This window comes from Ornithorhynchus anatinus, chromosome 12, assembly GCF_004115215.2.
Source record: "Ornithorhynchus anatinus isolate Pmale09 chromosome 12, mOrnAna1.pri.v4, whole genome shotgun sequence".
Classification (NCBI taxonomy): Eukaryota; Metazoa; Chordata; class Mammalia; order Monotremata; family Ornithorhynchidae; genus Ornithorhynchus; species Ornithorhynchus anatinus.
The window spans coordinates 34466305-34483675 of record NC_041739.1 but is presented as its reverse complement, the minus strand read 5'-3'; positions in this window follow the sequence as shown (position 1 = coordinate 34483675).

Sequence of the window (17371 nt, the reverse complement as noted above, 5' to 3'; positions counted from 1 at the left end):
TTCTCCTATCCATTTCCTGAGCATCTGCATCGGCTTTTAAAGGTCTTTTAATAAGGAATGGGAATTCATGAGTAGCCTGATAAACAACAGCAGGGTTAAGTAATGGAGGAGTAAAAGGTTGCATTTAACCGTTTTAATAATAATGATGATGGCATTTGTTAAGCGCTGGGGGAGATAGAAGGTAATCAGGTTGTCCCACGTGGGGCTCACATTCTTAAGCCCCATTTTACAGATGAGGTAACTTAAGGCAGAGAGGAGTTAAGTGATTTGCCCAGAGTCACACTGCTGACAAGTGCCAGAGCCGGGATTAGAGCCCACGACCTCTGACTCCCATGGCCGTGCTCTTGTATTGCTTTTGTTAATTGAGGGGGTGATTCTTTTCTAAAGGAACTATCCCAAATTTATATCACTAGGGGACCTCTGAAGTTGGCTTTCCATTAAGGGGAAAAAACTTCATTTTATTTTGTCAGTCATTCAGATTGCGAGCGGACAGGTTACATAACATGGTGGCCACCTACGAGCCTTCCTGTGAGGAAGCACTTTGGAACGAGACCCAGTGCAGAGTGATTATGGCGCTGGTGGTTTGGGCAGCACTGCTCACACTGTCCTGCCCGTGCCAATCACGTTCCCGCCGGGGCAGTGGGAGCAACAAATGAGTAGGTGGACAGGGCTGAGGTAGCTTGCGAAGGGCACCCGAGATACAAAGTAACTCCTGCATAGGCAGGTAATGTGTCTGTTTATTGTTATACTCTCCCAAGTGCTTTGTATAGTATTCTGCACCCAGTAAACACTCAATAAGCATTATTGACCCACTGACAGTAGTACCAAAGACCAGTTGCCGATTGCCAGGGAAGATGCCCCGGTCGTCATTTTGGTTTTCACCTGCAACGTTAGCAATCTTCAGCATTCCAGTTGAATCCGTCCACCACAGGAGAAGCTGCAAATTGTCCCCAAGCCTTCACCACTGGTGCCATGGCCCCAGCAGATATTTCTTTTTTCCTGGCTGGCTGACGCAGGTACAGGGCGGGCTGGCTGTCCTGGTTTGTCCGCCAACCCCCACACGTGTGAGGCCTTGTGTGGGGCACATCAGGACATTAATTGGTGTAAGGAGTTGAAGGCCAAATGCAGATTTAACAAGGGTAAGTTAGTGTCCAGTGTTGAGTCACCAATGTTTCCAACCAGCTAATAAGTGACCTCTGACCAGTCTTGGTATTTACTGGGGCCCACTGTATTGATGTTATCAACAGGTAAGAGCGGATTTGTTCTGGATACAATTGCATATTTCTGAAGGAAGTAATGATGCGTTTAGAAGAGAAAATCTCATCAGCATGAAGCGCTTTTGAAGAGAAATAACAAGGAGATCACGTGATCCAGTAACTGTAGGATTAGATTTAGGAGCCGGTTTCCTCATATGGATGAGTGAGATGATTCTGTGTCACCCAGTAGTAGCGTGGTGTAGCAGATGGGAGTCAGAAGGACATGGGTTCTAATCCCAGCTCTGTCATTGCTGTGTGACCTTGGGCAAGTCATTTTGCTTCTGTGCCTCAGTCACCTCATCTGTAAAATGGGGTCAAAATTGTAAAAATTGGGACTGAGCCCCACCTGAGACAGGGACTCTGTCATACCCGATTTGCTTGAATCCACCCCAGCACTTAGTCCAATGCCTGGCTCATAGTAAGCACTTAGCAAATATCACAGTTATTATTATTAAATCCGTTGGGAGGAGCTCTTTGGGAAGGAGTAGAATGACTAATGGGACAAATGGAGGAATTTAGATGGTAGCTCTTTGTATTAGGCATCTGAAGGTTTTCAGTAAAATTTGAATTCCTACTTAGACTGTGAGCTCCACGTGAGACAGGGACTGTGTCCGATCTAATTAACCTGTACCTACCCCACCACTGAGAGTAGTGTTTGACGCATAGTAAGCGCTGAACGAATACCATAAAAAAATCGGCGGTTGGAAATTTTGTTATAATGGAGTTCCTTATAAAGTTATTTTATATTACATTTTGACACATCCTATAAATGTACCAAAGTTTAACACTTCCTGAAAAGTAAGCATCTCTATCTTTTCCCACAGTACTAACCAAAGAAAAGAAAAACTGGAGTAGATGTCATGCCCTGAACCCTGAAGACTAAGTAAGAGTGTATTTCATTCATTCGTCATAGTAGGTGCTCAGTAACTACGATTGATTCATTGATTGATTAATATGAATAATATCAACTTTCTTCCCAATTAAACCTTTTGCAAAAGCTGCTACGTAGCAGCAGCGCTCCAAAAGAGGTAGCTTAGATTCAATGCTCAGCAAGTGCTCAATGCTATTATTTCTACCAGGATAATTAGCCCCTTAGTATTTTAGTTGATTGAAAGTAATATTTACAAAGTGCATATAAGAAAAGTTGGATTCAATTTATACCTTCTTTTATGGGAAGTGATTACCTTTTTCAGTGTCAAACCTGTTTTCAATCTTCTTGTCCCAGTCATGTCTCTTCTGTAGTTTAATTCCCACATTTTTAACTAATTAAATCCACGTCATGGCATCTAATACATATGTGCACACAGTAAGCGCTCAATAAATACGATGGAATGAATTACAGCGCATCTGTGTTATGACAGCAGCTTAATCTATATTCTTAGACCAATGAAAACTTTTCTATTTTATGTAAAAGGATTTTAGTCAGCCTTTGGGTAATGACATAGGATAAAGTGTGATTAAGAACAGATCCTAGTTATAATAATAGTGCTGGTGATGGTATCGGTTAAGCGCTTACTATGTGCCAAACACTGTTCGGAGCACTGGGGTAGATACAAGGTAATCAGGTTGTCCCACGTGAGGATCACACTCTTAATCCCCACTATACAGATGAGCTAACTGCGGCACAGAGAAGTTAAGTGATTTGCCCAAAGTCACAGCAGAAAAGTGGCAGGTCGGAGATTAGAACCCATGTCCTCTGACTCCCAAGGCCGTGCTCTTTCCACTAAGCCACGCTGCTTCTCTAGTTATGTTACGTGCTAGTTATATGCCCTGGTGCAGTAAAGCTAGTCAAGAGGGGGATGTCCCTGTAATCTCACTGTAATTTCTGATAACATCATTAATTGTAAGAAACTCAGTGTATTTTAGAGTATTTTCTTTTTCCAAACCCAAACCCCTAAATCTATTAGCTGCAAGTTGCTATCAGCATAATTAGCATTTGGTAAATCATTTTTTAGGCTTTACAAATGCTAATAAACAGTTTAGAGTGGATTAGGCATTCCAGTAGAGTTGTGAAATTGCAACTTCCAAAAATTAGCTATGGTAAGTGTGGCCAGGAGAGGGCAGCTGAGTTATAATTTTGATTATTTAAACTTTTTGCCAAGAACATTGGAATTTTGTCTTTTTTTTTTTCAGATGGGCTTATAAATATGATAACAAAGCATTTTTAATTTGTAGAAATGTGTGCTTTGGAGGTTCATTTTAAATCAACACCATAAATTCCGCATCACTGAATTGTTATGGGAATTGGCCAATTTCAACAGGACAGATGCGGTGTGGAGCTGGAATTGAGGCCCATCCCACTGCAAGCACTGTCTACCAGTTAGGTTTCGCTGGCAGCTCTTATCCTATTGTTTCGGCATGCTGATAGTGGGTGAGCTCATCAAGCCTGGAAGGAGGGAGGGAGGGGGAGGGAAAGAGAAGGAAAGAAAGGAGGAGGAGGAAGGAAAAGAGGTAGCTTGTTGTGGCTTGGACAGGGACTGTATCTACCAACTCTCTTGTATTATTCATTCATAATAATCATTAGGGTGTTTGTTAAGCGCTTGCTATGTGCCAAGGACTGTTCTAAGCACTGGGGTAGATACAGGGTAATCAGGTTGTCCTACGTGGGGCTCACACGTTTAATCTCCATTTTACAGATGAGGTAACTGAGGCCCTGAGAAGTTAAGTGACTTGCCCAAGGTGCAAGTGGCAGAGCCGGGATTAGAACCCACATCCTCTTACTCCCAAGCCCGTGTTCTTTCCACTATGCCATGCTGCTTTTCTGTGATCAGGAATAGGTGGTACTGCTCTCAACCCATTCTCCGGCTAACAAGACTGGGGCTGTATTCCAAATATGAGACCACCTTCCCGATCATCTCTCCCCACTCCCCCCCAACACTCCACCCTTCCCAAAAAAAGTTCCTTGGGTCCTGATTCCAGGTGCTCTGATCTTAGTGTAGTTCAGGGCCACATGGGGAAAAACAAAATCTATTTTCTGATTAACTGGGGATGCCTGGAAGCTAAAATTCAAAACAAAATCTGAACGCCATAAAGAATTTGTCCTCTTTACACAATGGCAGCAGACACCATCCTCACTTAAAGCTATCATTCTTTCCCCCTTTCTGGGCCACACCTGTCCTGGCTTCCTGAACCTTCCTGAATCTGGTCTGAGCCTGAACTTGTTGTCAAAAGGCCTTGCCGCCAACTAAGTGTAACCTTAGATGGGGGTCACTTAGCCTTTCCTGGCCTGATTCTCCATTTGAAAAAAGGATACTAATACCTGCTCCCTTCCTGCTTCTTAGAGGTATGCTGGAGATAAATGAGGACTGGCTTGTTGTGGAGATAAATGAGTCTAGTTCTACCCCTTCAGAGGTTCAGCTATACATGCAAACATAACAAAAAGGAGCTCCTCCTTTTCCATACTATCACCTCAGGGTCTTCTCCTCTTTTCCCCTTTTCCTTGGATATTTAGTCCACTTATCTACTGAAATAATCACCTCCTCCTACCTCTCTGCTACCTAAAACTTAATTTGAGAGAGAGTACTTTTTGAGCATGTACTCTATGCAGAGTGCCTTTTTTAATGGGTATTTATTAAGCACTTTCTGTGTGCCAGGCACAGTTCCAACTGCTGGGGTAGATGCGAGATAATCAAGTTGGACATAGTCCCTGTCCCACATGGGACTCACCATCTTAATACTCACTTTATAAAAGAGGTAACTGAGGCACAGAGAAGTGAAGTACTGTACTAAGCACTTGGAGTACACAGTAGAGATAGAAGAAGGGATCCCTGCATTTTGAGAGCTTCCAGTCAATTAGGGGAGACACAAAATTATTAAAAATAATTTAGAGGAAAGAGAGAAGGGAAAGATGAATGCAAGTTTGTGCTTGAAAAGTAGATGTGTAAAATTCCTACGTACAGAAGTGCTAAGTTTGGTTTTGAGTACATTAAGTGCTGGAGTGGTATTGTATTTTTCACGTGCTCAGTAAATACTATTGATTAGTACAAAAGTGCCAAGGTAGCAGTTGGGAGACTATGGCTTGGAGAGAAGAACAATTAATATCAAGGAAAGCCTTCTGGAGTAGGTGGGATTTCAAAAGGCACTGCTTCAAGCATGGCTCTAAACAGTGGGGAAAATACAAGTTTTCTAGGTTGGACACACACCCTGTCCCACTCGGGGCTCACAGTCTTAAATTGGAGGGAAGAGTAATTCCAATTTTACAGATGAGATAACTGAGGCACAGAGAAGTGAAATGACTTGCTCAAGTTCACACAGGAGGCAGTCGGCAGAACACAGGATTAGAACCCAGGTCCTCTAACTTCCCAGTCCTGCACTCTTTCCACTGAGCCACTGAGCCACGCTGCTTCTCAGACTGACAATAGAGGGTGAGCAGAGACTGCGAGCCGGAAGAGTCGAGAACAAGATCCTACTACTGATTTCTTTAAAGTCTGGAAAACATTACTGGGTTACTGGGTCTAATATAGTGCTAGATACACAGGACTTCCAAATGGTCTCAAAGATCTTAGCTAGAATGAAGAGAAAATGCCTTAAAACTGCAAAAAAAAAAAAGGGAAGAGTTCATTCAAATGCTTTCAAATATTCTCAAAGTTCTTAGCTACAGTGTAAAGAAAATGCCTTAAAACTACCAAAAAAAGAATGAAGACTTCAGTTTTGTGCAGTGCATACAATTTGGAATGCAAGCAGAGATCTCCAAAACCGACTAGCTACTGACTCTAGAAGCTTATTTACCCCACCCCTTTAAACTACATTTGCCATATCTCCAGTTATCTCCTTCTCCTAACTAAATCCATTGACCTCTAATCTGCCTTCATCCCCCAAATCTCTTTACTGCTTTTGACTTTGTTGAACATCCTCTTTTCCTTGAAACTCTGTTCTGGCTTGAGGGGCATTAACGGTTAATGGTTCTTTTCTTGTCCTCCTGAAAACTCCCTCTGCCTCCTTTCCTGACTCTTTTCATCCTGATTGGAATAGTGGACACCTCTTGGCCTTCTGACCTTTCTCTCTTCATTTACCAAGTTATTCCATATAGGATATGCCTGGGAAGGATGGATGAACTTCAGTCCTGAGTTTTCAAGACCAAGAACATAGAGGAATTGAGCCTTGTGTCCTATGGTTTGGGCTGTGACACTTGAACTCCCTCTTCCCTGCCAGTTGGGTTCATTCTTTCATTCATTTATTCAATTGTATTTATTGAGCGCTTACTGTGTGCAGAGCACTGTACTAAGCGCTTGGAATGTACAATTCGGCAACAGGTGGAGTCAATTCCTGCCCCACGACGGGCTCACAGTCTAAATGGAGGAGACAGACAACCAAACAAAACAAGTAGTCAGGCATCAATACCATCAAGAGAAATAGAATCATAGATATATACATATCATTAATAGAGTAATAAATAATATATACAAATATGCACAAGTGCTGTGGGAAGGGGGAAGATGGAGTGCCACAAAGAAGTAGGTGACTCGAGGTGCAGAACATTGAAAAGTGCACAAATTGTGGGGTTTTTTATGTTCAGGAGCTATTTGCAGCTCAAGTGACTGCAGCCTAGTGTTAATGCTATGCACCATAACCCACTGTAGTCTCTGCAGCTCAGATTGATGATAATAATATTATTATTATTACCATTAAGCACTTACTGTGTAGATAAGGTAGATACAAGACGATCAGATCAGACACATTTCCTGTCCCCTCTAAACTGTAAGTTTATTGTAGGCAGGGAATGTGTCTGTTTATTATTGTTTTGTAATCTCCCAAGAGCTTAGTACAATACTCTGAACACAGTTAGTACTCAATAAATATGACTGAATGAATGACTGAATGAAACGGGACTCACAGTCTAAGGGGGAAGGGCAGCAGATTTTTAAGCACCATTTTACAGATGAAGAAGCTGAGGCACCAAGAAGTTTAGTTTCTTGGCCATGGTCACATAGCGAGACAAATGGCGGAGCTGGGATTAGAACCCAGGTCTCCTGACTCCCAGTTCTGTATTCATTGCTCTCGGGCACACTATTGTTTTTCAGGATTTCTACCAAGCCTGCCAGCCTTGTGGCAGCAGCGTGGTTTAGTGGATAGAGCACAGACCTGAGAGACAAAAGGATTGATTAGCTTGTATCTATCCCAGTGCTTAGTACAGTGACTGGCACATAGTAAGCACTTAACGAATACCGTTTTTAAAATATGCTTGAAGTTTAAAAAAAGATCTAGAATTCCTCCAATCACTCTCACGCAATATATTGACATACTGGTTGGATTTGATATTCTTTCTAGAATGAATTAACGAAAAAACAATTACCTTACTGTGAGACCCCTGAATGTTTTAGTGCTTTGTTTATGTCTTCCCACCAGAGTGCTCTGATGAGAGCTAAAAAAAAACCCATTCCACCCTTTTCTCCTCTTGTCCCACAAATTCCCAACATTGAGAAGTCAAAGAATGTGTTTATCTCTTACCCAAAGCTGATCTTATCTTTTTTGTTAATAGACCAGAGTTCTGTGCTTCCCATCATAATGAAAATAGGATGGCCAAGTACCCAATAAAGGAATGATAAAAGTACCTTTTCCGGAGGGAGGAATGGGGCAGTGGGAGAGTGAGTGGAGAATGAGTGACTGACTACCTTGAGTTGTGCTAAGAGAAAGGTGAAGGACATTGGCTCAAATGAGAGATCTCCATGTGATTTCCAGAGAATTCATTCAATCGTATCTATTGAGCGCTGACTGTGTGCAGAGCACTGTACTAAGTACTTGGGAGAGTGCTCTAGAGCAATATAGCAGACACATTCCCCGCTCACAATGAACTTGCCATTCCAAGTCATCTCCAAGCCAATCAGTATTGTTTTGTCTACTCACTCCATTATAGCATACTCTCCTAAGTGCTTGTACAGTGCTTTGCACACAGTAAGTGCTCAGTAAATACAATTGAAAATACAACTGAATTTTGTGCATGTTTCTTTGACCCTTGAAAACCTCCAAAAGTCTCCAGTTCTTTTCCATTTCAAGGAGAAACTCCTGATCAATGGCTTTAGGGCCATCAGCTGTCTCCCAGTTACACATTCTCCTTTGTCTCCCACTGTACCTCAGCTCACATGCCTCACTCCTCTCAAGTCAGCCTACTCACCGTGCCTCATTCTCATCTCTCTGTTTCTTCCTGTCCTCTTGTTTACCCTCTCCCTTCTGTCTGGAACATTCTTCCCCTTCACAACCAACAGACCACTTCCCTCCCCATCTTTTCATTCAATAGTATTTATTGAGCGCTTACTATGTGCAGAGCACTGAACTGAGCGCTTGGAATGTACAAATAGGTAACAGATAGAGACAGTCCCTGCCCTTTGATGAGCTTACAGTCTAATCTTCAAACCCCTTCTAGCAATCAATCCTATTTATTGAGCACTTACCCTGTGCAGAGCACTGTACTAAGAGCTTGGGAGAACACAGCATAGCAATATAACTGGCCCATTTCCTGCCCACAACGAATTTCTCTGACCATTCTTTCATTTTCTCACCCTATTTCTCCCTTACTGTCAATTCAGCATTTCTGTGCCAGGCAAGCACTTACTATGTGCCAGGGACCTTACTAAGTGCTGGGGTAGATGAAAGTTAGTCAGGTTGAACACAGTCCATGTCCCATATAGAGCTCATCCCTATTTTACAGGTGGGGTCACTGAGGCACAGGGAAGTTAAATGACTTATCCAAGGCCACACAGCAGTCAAGTGGCCAAGCAGAGATTAGAACTCCGGTCCTTCTGACTCCAGGCCCCTGCTTTATCCACTAGGCCTTGCTATTTCTCAGTTCAGTCCTCATCAGTTATGTACAAATCATGACTCTATGTTACTTCCCCCTACCTTTCATTCATTTTAGTGCCTGCCTCCCCTGCTAGATTGTAAATTCACTGTGGACGAAGATCATGTTTACTAATGCTAATATTATTTTTCCAGGGCTTAGTATTGAAGATTTTTTTTTTAAATGGTATTAGTTAAGCTCTTACTATGTGCCAGACACTAAGCCCTGGAGTAGTTCCAGATTTATCAGATTGGACACAGTCCCTGTCCTGCATCAGGTTCCCAATCTTAATCCCCATTTTAAGGGATGAGGTAACTGAGGCACAGAGAAGTTACCTGACCTGCCCAAAGCCATACAGCAGACAAGCGGCAGAGCTGGGATTAGAATCCAGGTCCTTCTGACTCCTAGGCCCATGCTCTATCCACTACACCACTGCTTCTCAGCATGTTCTGCACTTAAAATTCAATAAACACTATTGAGTGATTGATTATGTAGGGTAGCCTAGATGACTAATTCTGTTTTTCTAAGTAAATATTATATTGACGGCCAGTGTAACCCTAACAGATTCTCCATATTCTCTAGGGGTCCCTGTTAACCTTTACTTGTACGTGCAGTTGTGGCAATATGGGTAGAGATCATCTTATTTTTCTGGCTCAAACACTTAGTACAGTGCTCTGCATCTAGTAAATACTCAGTAAATGCCATTGATTGACCACGCTCAGCTTTGCAGCATTTTAAATCCTTAGCTCAAGCTTATTTTAATGTCTGTTTCCCCCTGTAGACTGTAAGATCCTTTTTTATGGTGTTTACTTGGTATTCATGGTATTTATAGTACTTACTATGTGCCAGGCACTGTTCTAAAGTAATCAGGTTGGACACAGTCCATGTCTCCCATGGGGCCTTAATTCCCCATTTTACAGATGAGGTAACTAGGGCACAGAGAGGTTTAGTGACTTGCCCAGGCTCACACAGCAGACAAGGGGAAAAGCAGGATTGGAACCTAGGTCCTTTTGACTTCCAGGCCCATGCTGTACCCACTAGGCCATGCTGCTTCATGCTGCCCCTTGTGTGCCAGGAATATGTCTAACAACTCTGTTATATTGAGTACTAGCACGGGAGTGAGACGGTAATGAGCTCTAATCCCAGCTCCTCCACTTGTCTGTTTTGTGGCCTTGGGCAAATCGCTTCGCTTCTCTGTTCCTCAGTTTTTGGGGTTTGTTTTTGGTATTTGTTAAGCGCTTACTATGTGCAGAGCACTGTTCTAAGCACTGGGGTAGATACGGGGTAATCAGGTTGTCCCACGTGAGGCTCGCAGTTAATCCCCATTTTACAGATGAGGTAACTGAGGCACAGAGAAGTTAAGTGACTTGCCCACAATCACACAGCTGACAAGTGGCAGAGCCGGGAGTCGAACCCATGACCTCTGACTCCAAAGCCCAGGCTCTTTCCACTGAGCCACGCTGCTTCCCGTTACTACAGTTACCTCATCTGTAGTACATTGCCTATAGTAAGTGCCCATAGTAAGTGCTTAACAAATATAATAATAATAGTAATCATTATTATTATCATTATATTCTGTCAAGTGCTTGGTATAGTGCTCTGCACACAGTAAGTGCTCAATAAATGTCACTGATTGATTGATTGACTGAATAGTAATTATTGAGATCCTACTGTGTGCAGAACACTGCACTAAGCATTTGGGAGCAAACACGAGAAGTCGAAGATATGGTCCCTTCCCTTTAAGAGCTCACAATCCGACTGGGGAGATAATCACAAAATAATTCAAAGGTTGAAGGAAGAAAAGTATAATAGAATATGTAAACTGATAAATACCTTATATTTGCCTTGGGTGACTGCAAATATAAAGGTGATGAATGATTCATTCATTCATTCAATAGTATTTATTGAGCGCTTACTATGTGCAGAGCACTGTACTAAGCGCTTGGGATGAACAAGTCGGCAACAGATAGAGACAGTCCCTGCCGTTTGACGGGCTTACAGTCTAATCGGGGGAGACGGACAGACGAGAACGATGGCACTAAACAGCGTCAAGGGGAAGAACATCTCGTAAAAACAATGGCAACTAAATAGAATCAAGGCGATGTACAATTCATTAACAAAATAAATAGGGTAACGAAAATATATACAGTTGAGCGGACGGGTACAGTGCTGTGGGGATGGGAAGGGAGAGGTGGAGGAGCAGAGGGAAAAGGGGAAAATGAGGCTTTAGCTGCGGAGAGGTAAAGGGGGGATGGCAGAGGGAGTAGAGGGGGAAGAGGAGCTCAGTCTGGGAAGGCCTCTTGGAGGAGGTGATTTTTAAGTAAGGTTTTGAAGAGGGAAAGAGAATCAGTTTGGCGGAGGTGAGGAGGGAGGGCGTTCTGGGACCGCGGGAGGACGTGACCCGGGGGTCGACGGCGGGATAGGCGAGACCGAGGGACGGCGAGGAGGTGGGCGGCAGAGGAGCGGAGCGTGCGGGGTGGGTGGTAGAAAGAGAGAAGGGAGGAGAGGTAGGAAGGGGCAAGGTGATGGAGAGCCTCGAAGCCTAGAGTGAGGAGTTTTTGTTTGGAGCGGAGGTCGATAGGCAACCACTGGAGTTGTTTAAGAAGGGGAGTGACATGCCCAGATCGTTTCTGCAGGAAGATGAGCCGGGCAGCGGAGTGAAGAATAGACCGGAGCGGGGCGAGAGAGGAGGAAGGGAGGTCAGAGAGAAGGCTGACACGGTAGTCTAGCCGGGATATAACGAGAGCCCGGAATGAATGAATGAATGACAGTTGGGATAGTATGACAAAGAATAATAGTAATCGTTCTGAGAGCCTCCTGGAGGAGGTGGAATTTCAAAAGCACTTTGGAAATGGGGAGAGCTGAGCCTAGGGGAAAGAGCACTGGCCTGAGAGTCAGAGGTCCTGGGTTCTAATTCTGATCTGCCAAGTACCTGCTTTGTGACCTTGGACTAATTACTTAACTTCTCAATGCCTAAAATACCTCAAATGTAAAATGGGAATTAAGACTGTGAGCACACTGTGGGGACTGTGTCCAGCCAGGGATTGTCTCTATCTGTTGCCGAATTGTACCTTCCAAGCGCTTAGTACAGTGCTCTGCACATAGTAAGCACTCAATAAATACTATTGAATGAATTGTAAATATAATAAATATGATTGATTGATTGATTAATTTGATGTGGGTGTTGGTTCATCAAGGCCTGAGTCAATCGAACGTACCTTGGCACCGGTAATCTGACATGAGGATCCCCCCTCCTCCCTCTGCCACAAAACACACACACCAATCCAGTTCTGATTCTAGCCAGTGCCCCCTAATCCAGCCCTGCAAATATCAATTAATCAATGATATTTATTGAGCCCTTACTGTGCATGGAGAACTGCATTAAGCACTTGAGAGAGTGCAATGCCTCTGTAAGAAGAAAGAATATGCAGTGCCAAAGCCTCTGACTGACATCATCATTTTATAGGAGAACTATGGGGTTAAAATGAAAGTGATAAAGCATCCAGGGGCTCAGAACCTTATCTATGGGTAAGGAGGCTGTTGATAGCCCTGGAATTTCACTTGCATTGTTTTCCTTCTCCTCCTAGGCTGATTTGATATCACTGTAATCTTTGTCACTTAGCCAAACAAGCTCTATAGCCAAGACCTCTTTAAAAGGGAGAAAGGGCTTTCCTGATGAGACCAAGTTGTTTGGAGTAAAAGAGTTTTAAACATTCATTCAGTAGTATTTATTGAGCGCTTACTATGTACAGAGCATTGTACTAAGTGCTTGGAATGTTCAATTCGGCAACAGATAGAGACAATCCCTGCCCAGTGATGGGCTCACAGTCTAAACGGGGGAGACCGACAGCAAAGCAAAGCAGAACTAAACAAAAACAAGACAACATCATCAAGATAAATAGAATCCAGGGGATGTGCACCTCATTAACAAAATTAATAGGGTAGCAAATAATATATACAAATGAGCACAGTGCTGAGGGGAGGGGAAGAGGGAAGAGCAGAGGGTGGAGGGAGGGGCAGGGAAGGGGGAGGAGATGGAAAGGGGGGGCTCAGTCTGGGAAGGCCCCTTGGAGGAGGTGAACATCTCATCCACCTTTACAAAGTTTGGCTTTGAGCCACGGGTTTGGAAATGATATAGCTGACTTCAAGATGATGATGATGATGGTATGTGTTAAGCACTTACTGTGTGTTGAGCACTCTTCTAAACTCTGGGATAGATACAAGTTAATCTGGTTGGACACAGTCTCTACCCCACATGGGGCTCACAGCCTAAGTAGGAGGGGAGAATAGGTATTTAATCCCCATTTTGTAGTTGAGGAAACTGAGGCTCAGAGAAGTTAAGCGACTTGCCTAAGGTCACGCAGCAGGTGAGTGGCAGAGCTGGGATTAGAACCCAGGTCCTCTGACTCCCAGGTCCTGCTCTTTCCACTAGACCATGCTGCTTCTCAAGATCTGCTCAATTCGGTAAGTCCACCGCTTAACCAACTATTCTTGCTTTATGGAGAGGTACTAATTCTATCAGATTAACCTGCCAAGACCGTGATACACGATTTGCGAGATCAACTCTTCCACTCCTGCTGTAGGAAAAACTATGGCCTGAAGTCAGAGGCTAAAAAGTCCCAGTAAGATTTTCTGACGGTCAGCAGAGTCACAGAAAGCTGTTCAGAGTTATACAAAGACGGTCACAGCATCCCAACTGTTCAACCAGTGAATTACCAGGGTGCCATCTCCGGTGATGGAATTCTTTTATGTGTTTTGACATTTCCTTAGGCTTCGAAAGAGCTGACCTTCCATTCGAAGGTAGTACTGCCACTGGGAGACTACCTCTGAGAAGTGTCTTTATTATGTCTAACCTAGGTTTCAGAAGTTTTCATTTAAGCTATTTCCCGTACAGGTCCAACCCTTCCTTGACACAATATTCTTCACCGCTATTTCCTTTTATCTCTTTCTATTTCCTCCTATTAGGCCAGTGAGCTAAAATGAATCAAAGGATTGCACTGACCTGGTTGACCCTGGCTCCAAAGAATGGAAAGGAAGTTCTTGCCAACATTACTGTGGCCACTACTTGATGTCTGCTTAGTTATTCCTCTGGGTCTACGGAGAGGCCTCTCAGGAGAGTTTCTTGCTCCTTAGCTGAAAATAATTTCAGGTCCCTTCTGTGAAACGTTCTTAAGCTTTCAGTTTCCTTTAGTTCCCTTTCCCCCTCTAGATTGCAAGATAGTTGAGGGCGGGGAATGTATCTATCAACCCCCGAGAAGCAGCATGGCATAGTGGCATAGAGTAAGCGCTTAACAGATATTCATCCATTCAATTGTATTTACTGAGCGCTTACCGTGTGCAAAGCACTGTATTAAGTGCTTGGGTAAGTCCGATATAACAACAGACACATTCCCTGCCCACAGCGAGCTCAGTCTAAATACCATAATTACTATTATCAACTCTGTTATAGTATACTCTCCCAAGCGCTTAGTCTAGGGCCCTGCACGCAGGAAATGTTCAATAAATATGATCGATCAATTGATTAATCTTTCCCCCATTTTGCTCAATTAAGTTGGAGCTGTGTACCCTCTAAACATTAGCATGGGTGCAAGGAACTTCCTCCAGCCAGCACTGTAGGATTCGATCATTGGTTTGACCCAGTGATGGAGTCTCCGTTATTCGATTATATTTATTGAGCGCTTACTATGTGCTGAGCACCGGACTAAGCGCTTGGCAACAGATAGAGACAGTCCCTGCCCATTGACGGGCTTACGAAATCACTGATGAAGCCGGGGGGCAAGCATGAAGATTTGGGGGCTGAGCATCTGTGTAAAGGAACTGATTACGGTTCTAGCGGATGACACGGCACCTCTTTCTTTTTATTTACGGTATTTGCTAAGAGCTATGTGCTAGGCACAGTTCTAACCCCTGAGGGAGATTACAAAAATCATCATCATCATCATAATAGTATTTGTTAAGCACGTACTATGTGCCAGGCACTGTACTGTGTACTGGGGTGGACCCAAGCAACTCGAGTTGGAACCATTCCCTGTCCTATGTGGGCACACTGTCTCAATCTCCATTTTACAGATGAGGTAACTGAGGCACAGAGATGTGAAGTGACTTGCCTAAGGTCACACAGCAGACAAGTGGCAGAGCCGAGCCGAGCCGAGCCGAGCCTGACTTCCAGGCCTGTACTTTATCCACTAGGAGAGGACGAGCTGACCGAATGCCTCAAAGCCTGCCATAAAGAAATTCTGTTTGATATGGGGGTGGATGGGCAACCACTGGACTTTTTTGGGAAGGGGGAGACACGGGCAAGTGGTGGTGGAGAGGAATGAGAAAATAAAAAACAAACTTCCCATTTACTAACAAACAAGTGATATTGCTTTAAGTTGAAGTTCAGAAACTGAAATGGTTGCAGAGGGCAGTGGATAGAATGGGTGCCAAATAGAAATGCTCAGTGATTCTCCCTTCCCCTCCGCTCAGCACTGTGCTCATCTGCCCAATTGTCTATATTTTTATTACCCTATTTATCTTGTTAATGAGATGTACAGCACCTCGATTCTCTTTACTGCTATTGTTTTAATGAGATGTACATCCCCTTGATTCTATTTATTGCTATTGTTTTTGTCTGTCTGTCTCCCCCATTAGACTGTAAGCCAGTCAATGAGCAGGGATTGTCTCTATCTGTTGCCGATTTGTACATTCCAAGCGCTTAATACAGTGCTCTGCACATAGTAAGCTCTCAATACTATTGAATGAATGAATTCCAAGAAAACTGATTTTCCTTTCATACAAATAACTTTCTCACTGGCAGCTCTGGAGAGATAAAACATCTTGCCATTTCTCCGGTCTGGCCTTCGACTCCCCGCATGTCCCCTTTACTCTTTCCAGTCACTGGATGACCTTCCCCACTCCCTACCCCCCAGGCTTGGCAGTTTTCCGAATCTTTTCCGACCGTTTTGCACTTGGAGCGAAGTGTGATGCCACAGCCTTTTGCTTTCTTACCCTGTTTCCTCAGGGGGTAATCTCACACAATCTAGATCTGATACAGTGCCTTTCAGAAGTGGAGATGGAGAGGAAGGACTGAGAAATGCAAACCTCACTTGATATAAGAGGAAACAGAATTTTTTTTTCTTCCATGAGATCCTCCAGCTCAAGTCATCAGCCCTCTAAATAAAGCAAGAATCGGTCCTGCTGAGAGCAGGGAATTTCCAGGACCAAATGAGGAGGAAAAGGGAGACAAGGAGACAACTCCTCTGTGGGCCTCCTGAACCATTAAGATCCCAAATGCTAATGAAAAAGTCTCCGCATGAGAAAAGGCGAGATAAGCGGCTGATGACGGTGCTGTGGAGGTGACCTGACTGCTGAGCTTACTTTGCAGAAGTGAATGCGGAAAGCAGAAATAGTCTAGAAAGGGGCACTGGTGAAAGAAGTTCCAGATTCTGGTTTGAATGGTTTCCAGTTGGATGCCGTTTGAATTTTCTGGTCAGACAATTACTCTCCCCATTTTCAAAACCTTATTGAAGGCACATCTCCTCCAAGAGGTCTTCCCTGACCAAGCCCTCCTTTCTTCTTCTCCCATTCCCTTCTGTGGCATCCTGACTTGCTCCCTTTATTCATCCTTCCTCCCAGCCCCAAAGCACTCTTAACAATAATAATAATAATGATAATTGTGGTATTTGTTATTAATATTATGGTATTTAAGTGCTTACTACGTGCCAAGCACTAAATGCTTACTATGTACCAGGGACTGTACTAAGCGCTGGGGTGAATACAAACAAATAGGGTTGGACACATCTGTGTAAGTAACGATAATAATAATTGTGGTATTTAAGCATTTACTATGTGCCAGGCATTGTATTAAGCGCTGAGGTGGATACAAGCAAATCAGGTTGGACATAGTCCTTGTCCCACTTGGGGCTCACAGTTTTAATCTCCATTTTATAGATGAGGTAACTGAGGCTCAGAGAAGTGAAGTAACTTGCCTAAGGCCACACAGCAGACAAGTGGTGGGGCCGGAAATAGAATCCATGACCTTCTGACTCCCAGGCCGATGCTCTATCCGCTACACTATGCTGAGTGGCAAGTAGCTTGGCCTAGTGAAAAGAGCAGAGGAGCGGGCGGGCTAATCCATTTACCTGTTGTGTGACCTCGGGGAAGTCACCCAACTTCTCCGGGCATTAGTTTCCTCATCTGTAAAGTGGGAACAACTGTATATATTTTTGTTACCCTATTTATTTTGTTAAGGAATTTGTACATCGCCTTGATTCTATTTAGTTGCCATTGTTTTTACGAGATGTTCTTCCCCTTGACGCTGTTTAGTGCCATTGTTCTTGTCGTCCGTCTCCCCCGATTA